We start from the raw sequence: 12,187 nt of genomic DNA, 5'->3' as shown, positions 1-12,187 counted from the left end.
CAGCACCAGAGTGACATTACCATAAAAACTGTAAAAAATAAAAAATATCCAAAAAATTAAACGAACAGTAGGGCGGCACGGTGGCGCAGTGGTAGCGCTGCTGCCTCGCAGTTCGCTTTCCGGGTCCTCCCTGTGTGGAGTTTGCATGTTCTCCCCGTGTCTGTGTGGGTTTCCTCCGGGCACTCCGGTTTCCTCCACAATCCAAAGACATGCAGGTTAGGTGGATTGGCGATTCTAAATTGGCCCTAGTGTGTGTTTGTGTGTGTCCTGTGGTGGGTTGGCACCCTGCCCGGGATTGGTTCCTGCCTTGTGCCCTGTGTTGGCTGGGATTGGCTCCAGCAGACCCCCGTGACCCTGTATTCGGATTCAGTGGGTTAGAAAATGGATGGTATCCCAACAAACCAAACATTGAATTCTTCACAGTTACTGCCCAATTCCTGTATATTGTTTAATTGGTCCACCTAGTTCCTCTGATCACTACGTCAGTGATGAACATGTATTTATTTTATTGTATTAACTTATAATGCTTTGAGATACAATCGGCTGCACTACTTTTTTTCCAGTTGGAGCACAGGCAAGTGAGGTGACTTGCTTATGGTCAACAAAGTGTCAGTAGCGGGATTTGAATCCACACCCTCAGGGTTTGAAGTCCAAAATCTTAACCACTACATCATATTGCTTGATTTGAATCAGGTATGCTGCTGGTGAAATGACTGAGGTGTTTCAAAAGAAGTTTGGGAACCAAAGCTGTGCTGTTATACCATGTCAGAAGATATCAAGAAGGTTTTAGAAAACAGAAGACATTTTTGGTACGTTTTATTATATAAATATTAATTTCTATTAATTTCATGAATGCGTAGTTATTTCATGATCAAATAAACACTTCCCCATATGTAGATTTAAAAACAGTTTTACTGGGTGGCAGAACACTTTTGCTCTTTTTGCTTCGTACGTGTGTACGCGTGAGTTTTAAAATAATACGCTACATATGTATCTATTAAGAAAAGGAAATTCTGTGCCCAGTAAAGTTTGTAGATGAATGAGCGGAAGCGTACAGAAGGTGCAGAGACACACAACCACATTCATATTATCATTACAAGTGAACTGAGTTCAGCAGATCCACACGTCACTCGCCGGACTGTCCCGCCCATCAGAGTACCGCCCCCTCACTGCCCCTTCCAAAACACATTCTAAATAGCTCGTTCAATAAAGCAGCTGCTAGTCACTGATCAGAAAGAAGGACCGCTGGAAACGGTAAGTTGTACTCTTAAGTGTTCTGTTAGAATGCATTACAGTACTCTTTCTTCTAAAACCGACAATTCGATAAAGTTCAACACCGCTGTTGCACTCTGCACTTTGATCTTCACCATTTATTATCGTGTTTTTGATGAGAATTACAGGTGTGCGCTTGCGCTATCCTTTGATTTTTATGACCTTTCCAAAAGATGGAAGATTGTCTGTTTATTAACTTTAATGCCTCATATAATAATAATAATATAATAGTATATTTAACTCAATTATCTGAAATGTTTTCGAAGATTAAAGAATTACACAATAATGTAAGTTGGCGCGACCGCACAGGTGTATTCGTGGTTTGTCGCAGGGCATACTGTGTTCTTTGTGGTTTTAAGTGAAGCGGCACAGAGCAGAGGGCAGTGCTGTGGCTTTACGGATCCAGAGCAACGGCGTTCAGTGTGTTCTCCTCTTGTGTCTGGGTGTCCCGTTTCACCGACAAAAACAGGCACATCAGTATAAATAAAATATACAGTATACGTGTGAGTCAGCCCTGATATAGACGTACGTCTTGTGCTTTGCTATGCCTGCCTTGAGCCTACTACGGCAGGGATAGATTCCAACCCACCGTTGACTCTGGCTTGGATTAAGTGGAATTGAGAGCGCTATGGCACTGGAGAACCGTATACTTCTGCACTGTCTTTGATTTCATAGTTAATCTTAACATCTGTCGGGTGTTTGAAGCCTCTTAACGGCCGCACTGTCAGCAGCGCCATGATTAAGAGATGCCCGCGCTTTACGGCGGGATTCTTTTTATTTTTATTGGAAAAGTGAGTTGGAGTTCTGTGTTTTTCTAGTCGCACATGTTAACCTTCTGTCGGGCAGCAGAAAGGCACTGCGGGTCTCTACCGAGTGATGTCAACTCTGAAACTGACGCCAGGCGGTCATGGAGGTTTCAAAAATGAACAACTGTTTAACGTGGTTTAGAACATGCAGAAAAAATATATACTTGTTATTTACTTTGTGGTCATTGGGGCAGGTTTCATATTGCGGTAAAATGTAATTCGAAGCTTAAAGATGTTATCTTAATGAACAGTTGATGGGATTTTAGGAGGCAAGATGAGGCGAAGCGGTCAGTTTGTTTCTGTTAATATTTAGTGTTAAAAGTGACTGTTTTGGTTTTCTCTTTTGTTGTTGTTGCCAAAAATTGCTTTGGACGTAAACAAAAGTAAATTATCCATTATGCTATAAGATCACATTGCGAAAATATTTGTGTTTGTCTGTTAAATATTATTTGGTGTGCCACCATACTTTTTGCTGTCATACACTTCAATCGAAAAGACCCAGTTATGAAGATGTGCCCCGTGGAATTCAGCCCTCCATAACTTTTTTACTTACAACTATAAAAAGGCATATTTACCGTACGAGGAACGGCACAGAACTTTCTTAGAATCTGAAGAGTCTTTGTAACACTGTCGTAAAACAAAACAAGCAGATCTTCTGCTAACCTTGCCAGTGTTTCGCTATGGCAGAACAGTACTTCATACTGGAGTCCCTGTTCACCATGGCTTTCCAAACTGGGTCGATCTTGATATTGATATGAAACATGTCTTAAAGGCATGAACTATCTGATTCTTTGATTGATCTGTGATTTATGGAAATAAAAAAATCTAAATTCTCATACTTGTTTAATTTAGTTCACGGTCCCGGTAGCGCTGAGTGCTGGACAATAAAGAGCACTCTTAAAAATAAAGGTGCCAGAGTGCATGCGTATTCAGAGCGATGCCACCATTTTTTGGTTCCCAAAAGACTCCTCCACATTAAGGTTTCAGAAGCAACTTTGTATTTTCTTAAATCCATAACAGATTCCATAGAAATGATGGTAACAAATTTGTGAAATACCACTGGGTCCTAGTTTTCAAAGGACTCTTCCTGCATACGTACAGCAACACAGGCTATAGGTTTTCTTAATCTCGTATGTCCTGCTAATTATAGTCTAGATTTTTTTTCTTCTGCATACTAGAAAGTTTATAAAAGCACAAAGAACCAAATTCACGGGCAAAGAACCCGTCCCAGAATGAAACATAAAATACCTTTGAACAATCTGGAGTTTTAAGAGTGTAGTCCATCATAGTGTACGATAAATTGCCATTAAAAGGAAAAGGATTAGAACATTTATATAAAATTGCAATAAACTAAAATGTGACCTTTTCTTGCATTTTCAATGTTATTAAGTGGGCAAACATTTCCGAGTTAAAGAATTTAAGATTAAAAAAAAAAACTTGGTGGTCAGGAAGAGAGAAAAAAAAACTTTCGATTGTTTCATGACTTGAAGCTAATTCCATTTTTTTGGGAAAAGATCGGCATGTCCGTCTATTGTGATTACAGAAGTAAATTGTTAAAAAGAATACGATGATTTCAGATCGCAATCACCCAACCAATGTCACAACTATGGGTATGTAAGGAATGCAATTGTCTTGGGGATCAGACCCAAACAATACCGCCAAATAAATTATGAAAAGACCTCGTTCTACCCAAACCCGACGTGAAGTATATTTTCAATGCGTTAGGAGGAATCGATAGCCTAAACGTTACTCTTGTATCCTGTCAAGCAACGGTCCTGCATTCGTTCATTCTTTTTAAAAACATCGAATATTCCAGCAGTAGTGCATGGGGGGGTTAAAGTAAGGAAGAGTTCTGGACTGAGCGCTCTCACGCACATGCGCACCAAGACACACTTGATGATAACTTTTAAAGTCGACAACTAACCTCATTTATAATCGGGGGTTCCCGATCAAAAACAGCCACGCAGATAATGGTAAACCGATAGTCAGGAGCGTCACTGAACGGTCATGCAGTCTTTCATGTAATACAACGTCATATTGATACATTTAACATTCACAAAGCGTTCAACCGGGTTTAAAAGTGTACAACAGCATATACATTTAACACAAATGAAAACTGGACGCGAATAATGGAACATTAAAAAAGAATATTTAAAAAAATGCAATGCACATGCGGGGACGTCGTTAGCTTTAGTACTTATTAGGGACATGGCCATCTTCTGTTAAAGCCTTTTGACAATTTATTTGGGATCTTCTTTGGCGTTTCTCGACCTCACCGATTGTAGGGTCCCACTTGAAGTAGACCACGCATAACGGCAGGTAAGGGAGGCAGTTGGGTGTGTCTCAGAAGATCAGGTGGGGGTGTCTCAGAAGATCGGGGCTGGATATAACGTTTTCAGCCCGTCTTTCTAAAAAATAGACAGCGGAAGTGAAAGTGGTGATGCATTTTGTTGGAGATCGCAGTTCAGTGATTATATAGTCCTTGTGCAACATCCGTTGAAAGTTTACTTGAATCGGAGGTCAAGCAGGAGGGAGACAGAGAGGAGGCTAGGAATTCAAGCAATTGCAGACAACACTGAAAAAATAGTTTCTATTAAATTGAAATAAATAGATCTACACATTTGTTTTGTAATAGAAATAACATTCTTATCTCTTGTTATTAAAACGCGTCTTTTGAGAAATTAAGCCGTTGTTTATTCTGTTATTAGAGCTCCAGGTAGTTCAAAACTCTGCTACAAGTGTCCTGACACAGACCTACAACAGCGAGCACATAGCAGCCATACTGCTCCATCTCCACTGGCTCCCGTGTCTTGTAGGACTGAATACAAAATTATATTACTGTATAGCGCCCAGAATTTGGAACAACTTCCCTAAATTAATGAGATCAGGTGACTCAATGAATTGTTTTTAAAAACTATTTAAAACTCGTTTGTTCAAATATGCATTTCTATAACGTACCCTTATATTCTCAAGTTTCTTGTCCAGGTGCTGAAGATGATTTGCACTTAAATCGCAAATTATGTTATTTGTTCAGGGTTTTCTTGTAGTATTTTGCACACACACACACACACACACACACATATATATATGGCCTGCGCCACCACCACCTACTCAAAGCATCATGATGCTCCAACATTGATGGACTGAAAGCCAGAAGTCTACGTGACCATCATCATCAGGTCCTTCCATGAAAACCCTAAATACAAAGAGGACTGTTTGACTTATGTTAGGTAGATTGCCCAGAGGGGACTGGGCGGTCTCTTGGTCCGGAACCCCTACAGATTTTATTTTTTTCTCCAGCCTTTGGAGTTTTTTTTTGTTTTTTCTGTCCACCCTGGCCATCGGACCTTACTCTTATTCTATGTTAATTAATGTTGACTTATGTTTATTTTTATTGTGTCTTCTATTTTTCTATTCATTTTGTAAAGCACTTTGAGCTACATTTTTTTGTATGAATATGTGCTATATAAATAAATGTTGATTGATTGATTGATATATATATATATATATATATACACACACAGTATAGTATATATATGCACATACATATATATATATATGTATATATATATATATATATTCTGGTTTATTGTCTTTTATTCTAATTCAAATCTTTTTGAAGCTCTCTGAGCATGGAAAAGCTGCCAAATAAATAAAATATATAATTAGTATGTAGTATTGTTAGATCAACCTATGCAATTGTGTTCTCTATTTCCATTTAACTGAATTAAATTACTCTAAAACAAATGCCATGAGCTAATATACGAGTTCATGTGTGCAATCACCAATTATAAGGTTAAAAAGACACACCCAATCAAGTCTTTATTATATGCAAATGTCTTTCATTTTAATTTTTCTGAGCTTTCCTCCACCCATGTGGTAATACTTTCCAGCCCACGAAAGCCAACTTGAAGAAGCAGGACAGCTACATAACCAATAACAGCAGATGGTATCATTATTAAATTAGCATGCCATCTTCACATGAACCATGCATGCATGCTCTTGTGATATATTTTGGAAAAATAAAATAAATAATGGGGCGGCATGGTGGCGCAGTGGTAGCGCTGCTGCCATGCAGTTAGGAGACCCGGGTTCACTCCCTGCATGGAGTTTGCATGTTCTCCCCGTGTCTGCGTGGGTTTCCTCCGGGTACTCCGGTTTCCTCCCACAGTCCAAAGACATGCAGGTTTGGTGCATTAGCGATTCTAAATTGTCCCTGGTGTGTGAGTGTGAGTGTGTGTGTGCCCTGTGGTGGGCTGGTGCCCCGCCTGGGGTTTGTTTCCTGCCTTGCGCCCTGTATTGGCTGGGATTGGCTCCAGCAGACCCCCATGACCTTGTAGTTAGGATATAGCGGGTTGCATAATGGATGGATGGAAAATAAATAACTAAACAAATAAACAAATAAATATAATATGTGAAATGTAACAAATAATTAACACCATTAAATGTGAGTATAAATAATTATATGTGTAATGAAATATTCTTTTTGTTGATCATTTCTTAATGTATTCGTTATTTCTTCATTTCAGCCATAAGGGACACAATATGAAATAAGCCTTGAAATGGAAACTGTCACTTTTACTTATCAAAGCTGAGAGGGTGGGTTCTAGTGAATAATGTGTTTTGATTGGTGGATGGTCAGTAGAGTGGACGTCCTTTAGCCAACAAGTGCCACATTTAGAGCAGAAACTTCAGGTGCAAACTTTAAATGATGGATTTGTACTTTCTTGAATTAAAGTAGTAGCTTCACACAGTAGGTTTGGGCAATTTTTTATTGCATTCATGACATGCTCACTCACAAGTTCGAACGTGCACATTAGCCGCAGTATTCCCAAGTCAAATAAAGCACATATGTCCACTCTGAGGATGATTTTGCCCATCCTCTCAACCTTGACAAGCTAAGACTGGGCAGATCTACCATCAGGCATTGTGGTTGCACGCTCAGGAGCCCTTGATGGCAAAGGGCCTTCTCACCAATACTCACACTTAATGCACTACTGCTTGTTGTTTAAATGACTGGGTGTCCATGGGCTGGATGGTTAAAAGTATGATCAAATTTCTCTTTAGGAGCTCAGTCGCCCAGGTGCCAGTTTCTATTTTAGAAGTTATTTCATGCTACATGCAGTGCCACTAAAACAAAAAAATTAAGAAATAATTGAATAAAAGCAAAGAAATCAGAAACAAAAATATATTTTCTGACATGTTTAACTATTCATATGCCCATTTTATTTTGTTATTTAGTTATTGTCACATTTCACAGAACATTTTTTGTTGGACTATTTATATATTCATTTATTTTCTAGCTGTTCTACTTCAAATCCAAGTAATCAATGTAAACCTAAGTGTTAATATTTGCTGTGCACCGTCTGTTGCAATGTATTTTGTAATGCATGTAATAATACAATGTGTTGCCTTTGTCATTCCAACAGATGCCGCATCACACCCATTTATATTGTTGTAATAAAAGTAAGTGCATCACATAGCAATGCATTATATTACTACAAATGTCTGTGATGTGCAACCGGACACACAGACAGGTGTACAGACACTTAGACACTTGTCCTTTTATTGAGCTGGATTTTCTCTCAAATATTCCTCCATATGTAATAGATTTTCCAGATTACTGTGGACACACAAGCCTAAAACCATTTTCGTAACTATACACATTTGGCAATTAAAAATACTTTTATGTACAAAGTCTTGCCTTTCGTTTGACGTTGTGCAAACAAGTGGAGATCCCCAAAATACTTTGCAATACCTTTATCAAGAAAAAAAGAGGCCCCCTTATGCAAATCAGGCATTTTTCCCATGAAAAATAACCCAAAAATTGCACAAACATTCTGGAAAACACCCCAAACAAATCACAAAATGTTTTAAAAAATCACCCGATTGGGGTAACCTGCCCCCTTGGTGACATCTGATGCTGTAATGTGAATAATGATTAAATATCATTTGTTTTCTTTGTTTCAACATAAATGAACTGATTTATTTACGACATCCAACAAAATGATCTTAAATGTGCTAGAAATAGAAACACAGAACATACAAACTTGCTCATATTCATTTGAATCTGCATAAAGTCACTGTGTAATCTTACAATTTCTCAACATTTTTTTTAAGTTTAAAACATGTCAGCTTTGAGTCAAAACGACGTATTTGGGTAATAGTAACATGCTTTAAAATATTTACGATATAAATGAAAGAAATCCATTTAAGTTGTTTCTAAATTATACTTGTAAATGTGACATCTGAAAAGAAAAATTATTCAGTTCTACTAGAAAAGGATTCCCGAGTTCTTAAAGCATGCTAATTCTGAGTGAATTTATATTAGCTGTATAGTAACAAGATTACCTAAGAATCTGTTTTTTTTCTTTGAGTGAAGCATTACACGTGTTTTACATTTTTTTTCTTTATCCATCTGTCCATTTTCCAAACCCAATTATCCCAAGCAGGGTCACAGGGAAAATCTCAGTGAGCACTGGGTGTCAGTCCATCAGAGGGTGCTTTTCTTCTTTATAATGCTACAAATAAGGGAAGATATGACCATGTAAGGTCCACTCATGTACTCCACACTACAAATACCAAACCAACAATCAACTAACACTAACACAGTTTGAGTAATGCTAAACTTTAAAGGATGTTTGCAACTACGTCTCTTCTTTCATATTAACTCCATCCATCCACAACCGGTTCATCTTTAAACCTGCTTGTCCAGTTTACATTTTCAAGGTGGGCTCCAGTTGCATTGAGTTCAGTTCCAACACAGGAAAAAGTATTTGTTCTCTGAGCTAATTTAGCTAAACTGTATGTTTTTGGGATATAAAAGAAGAAGAAAAAACACACAAGACATAGGAAGACATGTAAACTCCACATATGACCAGAGCAGACAGCTGCAAAACTAAACTCTGTGCTACTCTGCATGATAAATGTCCTCCAGGATTATTTCCAAAGTACATGACACCTATATCCTCTAGGCATTAAAGCCTCATGCAAAGTCTACATTCATGAGTAACCAAATATCAATATTTATTTTGTATTTCAGCAGAGAATTCAATCAATCACAAGGTGCTTTACAATACAAACATGAATAAATTTTATGTGGGAGGAGGCTTTGAATAAAATTAACATAATAAAATACAAATACTAATGGAAAAAAGCTGGGTATAAAAATGTATATAGGAATCATTCATGTGCCCATAAGCAGTCTGGCCATATGCTATTATTTGGGTTGCACAGAAATGAATAATTACAGTGAATAATTACAGTGGTTTTCGCCTGCTGGTCAACACCGTTGGCTCATCCACAAAATGAACAAATCTTTGTGAAATGGCGACTCTGCTGAAGGGGTTAGCTATTTTTTTAAGCCCTAAGTGAAAAAACTGCATCTGTTCCAAATTTGGTGCAGTTTAGACATACGTCATGGTCTTCCCTTTGAGATCTTTGGTTTCAAACAACTTCATTAACTATGCAACCATGATTAGCAAAATTGAAAAAGAAAACAACAAATAGTACAGTGCAGATTGACTGATTTACGGTCAGCCCAACAAAGGTGTTGGATGCTAAGTACTGCTTTCTACAGCCCAGAGGTTTAGTTGTGAACATACTCTAGTTGGATAACCAGCAGGAGACCAAGAGTACAGGATAAGATGAGAATGCTCCATCATCAGTGGAGTCCCTCAGGGGTCTGTCCTTGGATCAGACTTTTTCTGATTAATATTAATGACATGGATTCTGGTACAGTTAGTAAACTTGTCAATACTGCAGAAGATGCTAAAATTGGAGGGATTGCAGACAATGAGGAGGCAGCAAAAAGAATTCAAAAAGACCTGGACAAGCTTCATAACTGGGCAAACACCTGGAAAATGAAGTTTAATGAAGAAGAGTGCAAAGTGCTACAATTTGGCAAAAGGGACATCGATTATAAATGCAAGATGGGAGACACTGAACCATAGGAACCACCCTCTGAAAAGGATTTAGGGGTTTATGTTGACACAATATTTTCATTGACTAAGCAATGTACAGAAGTGATTAAAAAGGCAAATAAAATGTTAGGTTATATCATACAAATAAGGGATGTTATGCTCAAACTATATAATGCTCTAGTGAGACAACATCTGGAGTATTGTGTGCAGTTCTGGTCACCACTGTAAGAGAAAGACATAACAGCACTTGAAGCTGGGCAGAGATAGGCAACCAGGAACATCCCAGGACTTAAGGACATGTCCTACTCTGACAGACTCAGAGGATTAAATCTGTTTAGCTTCCAGCAGAGGTGGCTGCTTCAAGTCATGTCTTCAAAATCCTTAAAGGTCTTGATAAAGTGGATCCAGCAAAATTCTTTCAGCTTAAGGGTGAATCATGTACTCGAGGACATCAGTGGAAATTAAACAGAAGCGCATTTAAGTCTGAACACAGGGAGCACTTCTTTATGTAAAGAGTTGTGAGACTCTGGAACAAACAACTGAGTCATGGAGTTGAAGCAGAAACCCTGACAAAATTTAATAAGGACCTGGGTGAGATATTAGGACATCTTAGCTATTAGCTAAACAAACAAGCTTGACAGACTGAATGGTCTCCTCCCGTTTGTTCTTAGGTACTGCATGAAAAGCATTGGTGCTGTAATGATGACAGGCAGCAAGGACTGTCAAATTCCAAGGCATTTGAGTCAGAAACCTTATGCAGTCGCAGTAATTGCTTTGTTTTTATCGCAGCAGAGACCTGAAAATGAATGAACACCCGTTTTTTACATCTTGAAAACTTCAAAGGTCACACAAGTGGAGACCCCCCACCCCAACTCTGTTAGATGAGTAGTGCTGATGTTCCTTACCACATGAGCTTTACTACAGCCTTTATTTTTTACTCATGTTCCTCAATCTTTACATAGTTGTGGTGGCATCACTAACATTCCATTTTCAATATTTTGGCTAAGTGGATAAGGTGTAAACAATGAGGCTTCAAGTGTGATAGGTAGCAGAAGAGTTCTGCTTTATTGCCTTAGGGTGGGTGCAGCACATACCAATTACAAAGGCATTATGAAAACAGATTTCCTAAGACTGAGCACTTTTCAAATGTTTAACAAAAAGATGTTAACATCTTGGAAGAAATGCAATGTCTTTAACTCTATTATTAGTCAGTTTAAAGCCTCATTCCTTGTGATCATAAGGCCATGTCCTTAATACATCCAAAATCTTAAAGGGGCCCTTTAAAATATGTCAATCAATGCAGTGCACTTAAAAAATGTGAAGTACCAGTAAATTGCATGGTTATCATAATTTTTAATCGAGGTCCATCTGGGGTGGAGGATGCTATTTGCTGTGAAAGGCACTACATAAAATGAATATATAACATCCATTGTTAGATCTGCTTTATCCTGAGTAGAGTTGTGGAGAAGCTGGAGCTTATCTAGCAAACATAGGGAGCAACGCAGGAACAATTCCTGGACATGCAGCCCATTGTGATCACACACAGGGTCGGATTAAGATGAAATTGGGCCTGATACTGCAGCGCTAAAAAGGCCTATTTTTTTCTCTGCATTGGTGCATGTGTATTCAACACTCATCGTACATACAGTACGCACTCAGACCGACCAAGGAGCCTTAATTGCTTGAGACATAACCAGCCAGCCTTTATTGAACATGAATAATAATAACGACGTAGTATCGGAACAACTCAAGATTAACATCAAACTATGTAACGTCAACATTCAATAGCAATTGTCTGAAAAGTGCACTTAATGCAGAAAACCTAACAATGAAATACACAAAATTTCACAATTCTATTACGAAACTGAGTAAGAAAAAATAAATATGCAGAGACATTGGGTCAAAGTGACTCAGTTCAGGCTCTTGAGGGTAAAAATTTGTCCACGATTTAAATTTCATAATAGACCAGAATCCTGTCGAGGATTTTAAAAATTCTAAACATCCATGCCGGGCCCATGGGCCGGCTTTTAGTTTTACCTTTACAGATAAACATTTAAATAGCCATCGATTTTTACTGTACAACTAACTTTCAAAGTGAAAAATTTACTACGTGGCACGTACCGAACAATAATAAAGTAATAAGAATCCCCAAGATATTGCAAAAAACGCAGCTAAATTACTAAATAA

General features: G+C 38.1%; 1 protein-coding gene across 2 annotated transcripts in view; it reads left to right on the top strand.

Annotated features, from left to right (window-relative positions):
* Positions 1-1,201: 1,201 nt before the first annotated feature.
* Positions 1,202-12,187, top strand: part of si:dkey-19b23.8 — a 69,579-nt gene continuing 58,593 nt past the window's right edge. For both annotated transcript variants that reach the window (XM_039747015.1, XM_039747018.1), the window contains exon 1: positions 1,202-1,254. The gene's annotated coding sequence lies outside the window, so the exon portion shown is untranslated. The remainder of the gene's footprint in view (positions 1,255-12,187) is intronic.

Source organism: Polypterus senegalus, chromosome 3 (assembly GCF_016835505.1).
Source record: "Polypterus senegalus isolate Bchr_013 chromosome 3, ASM1683550v1, whole genome shotgun sequence".
Classification (NCBI taxonomy): Eukaryota; Metazoa; Chordata; class Cladistia; order Polypteriformes; family Polypteridae; genus Polypterus; species Polypterus senegalus.
This window is presented reverse-complemented; position numbering and strand designations above follow the sequence as displayed.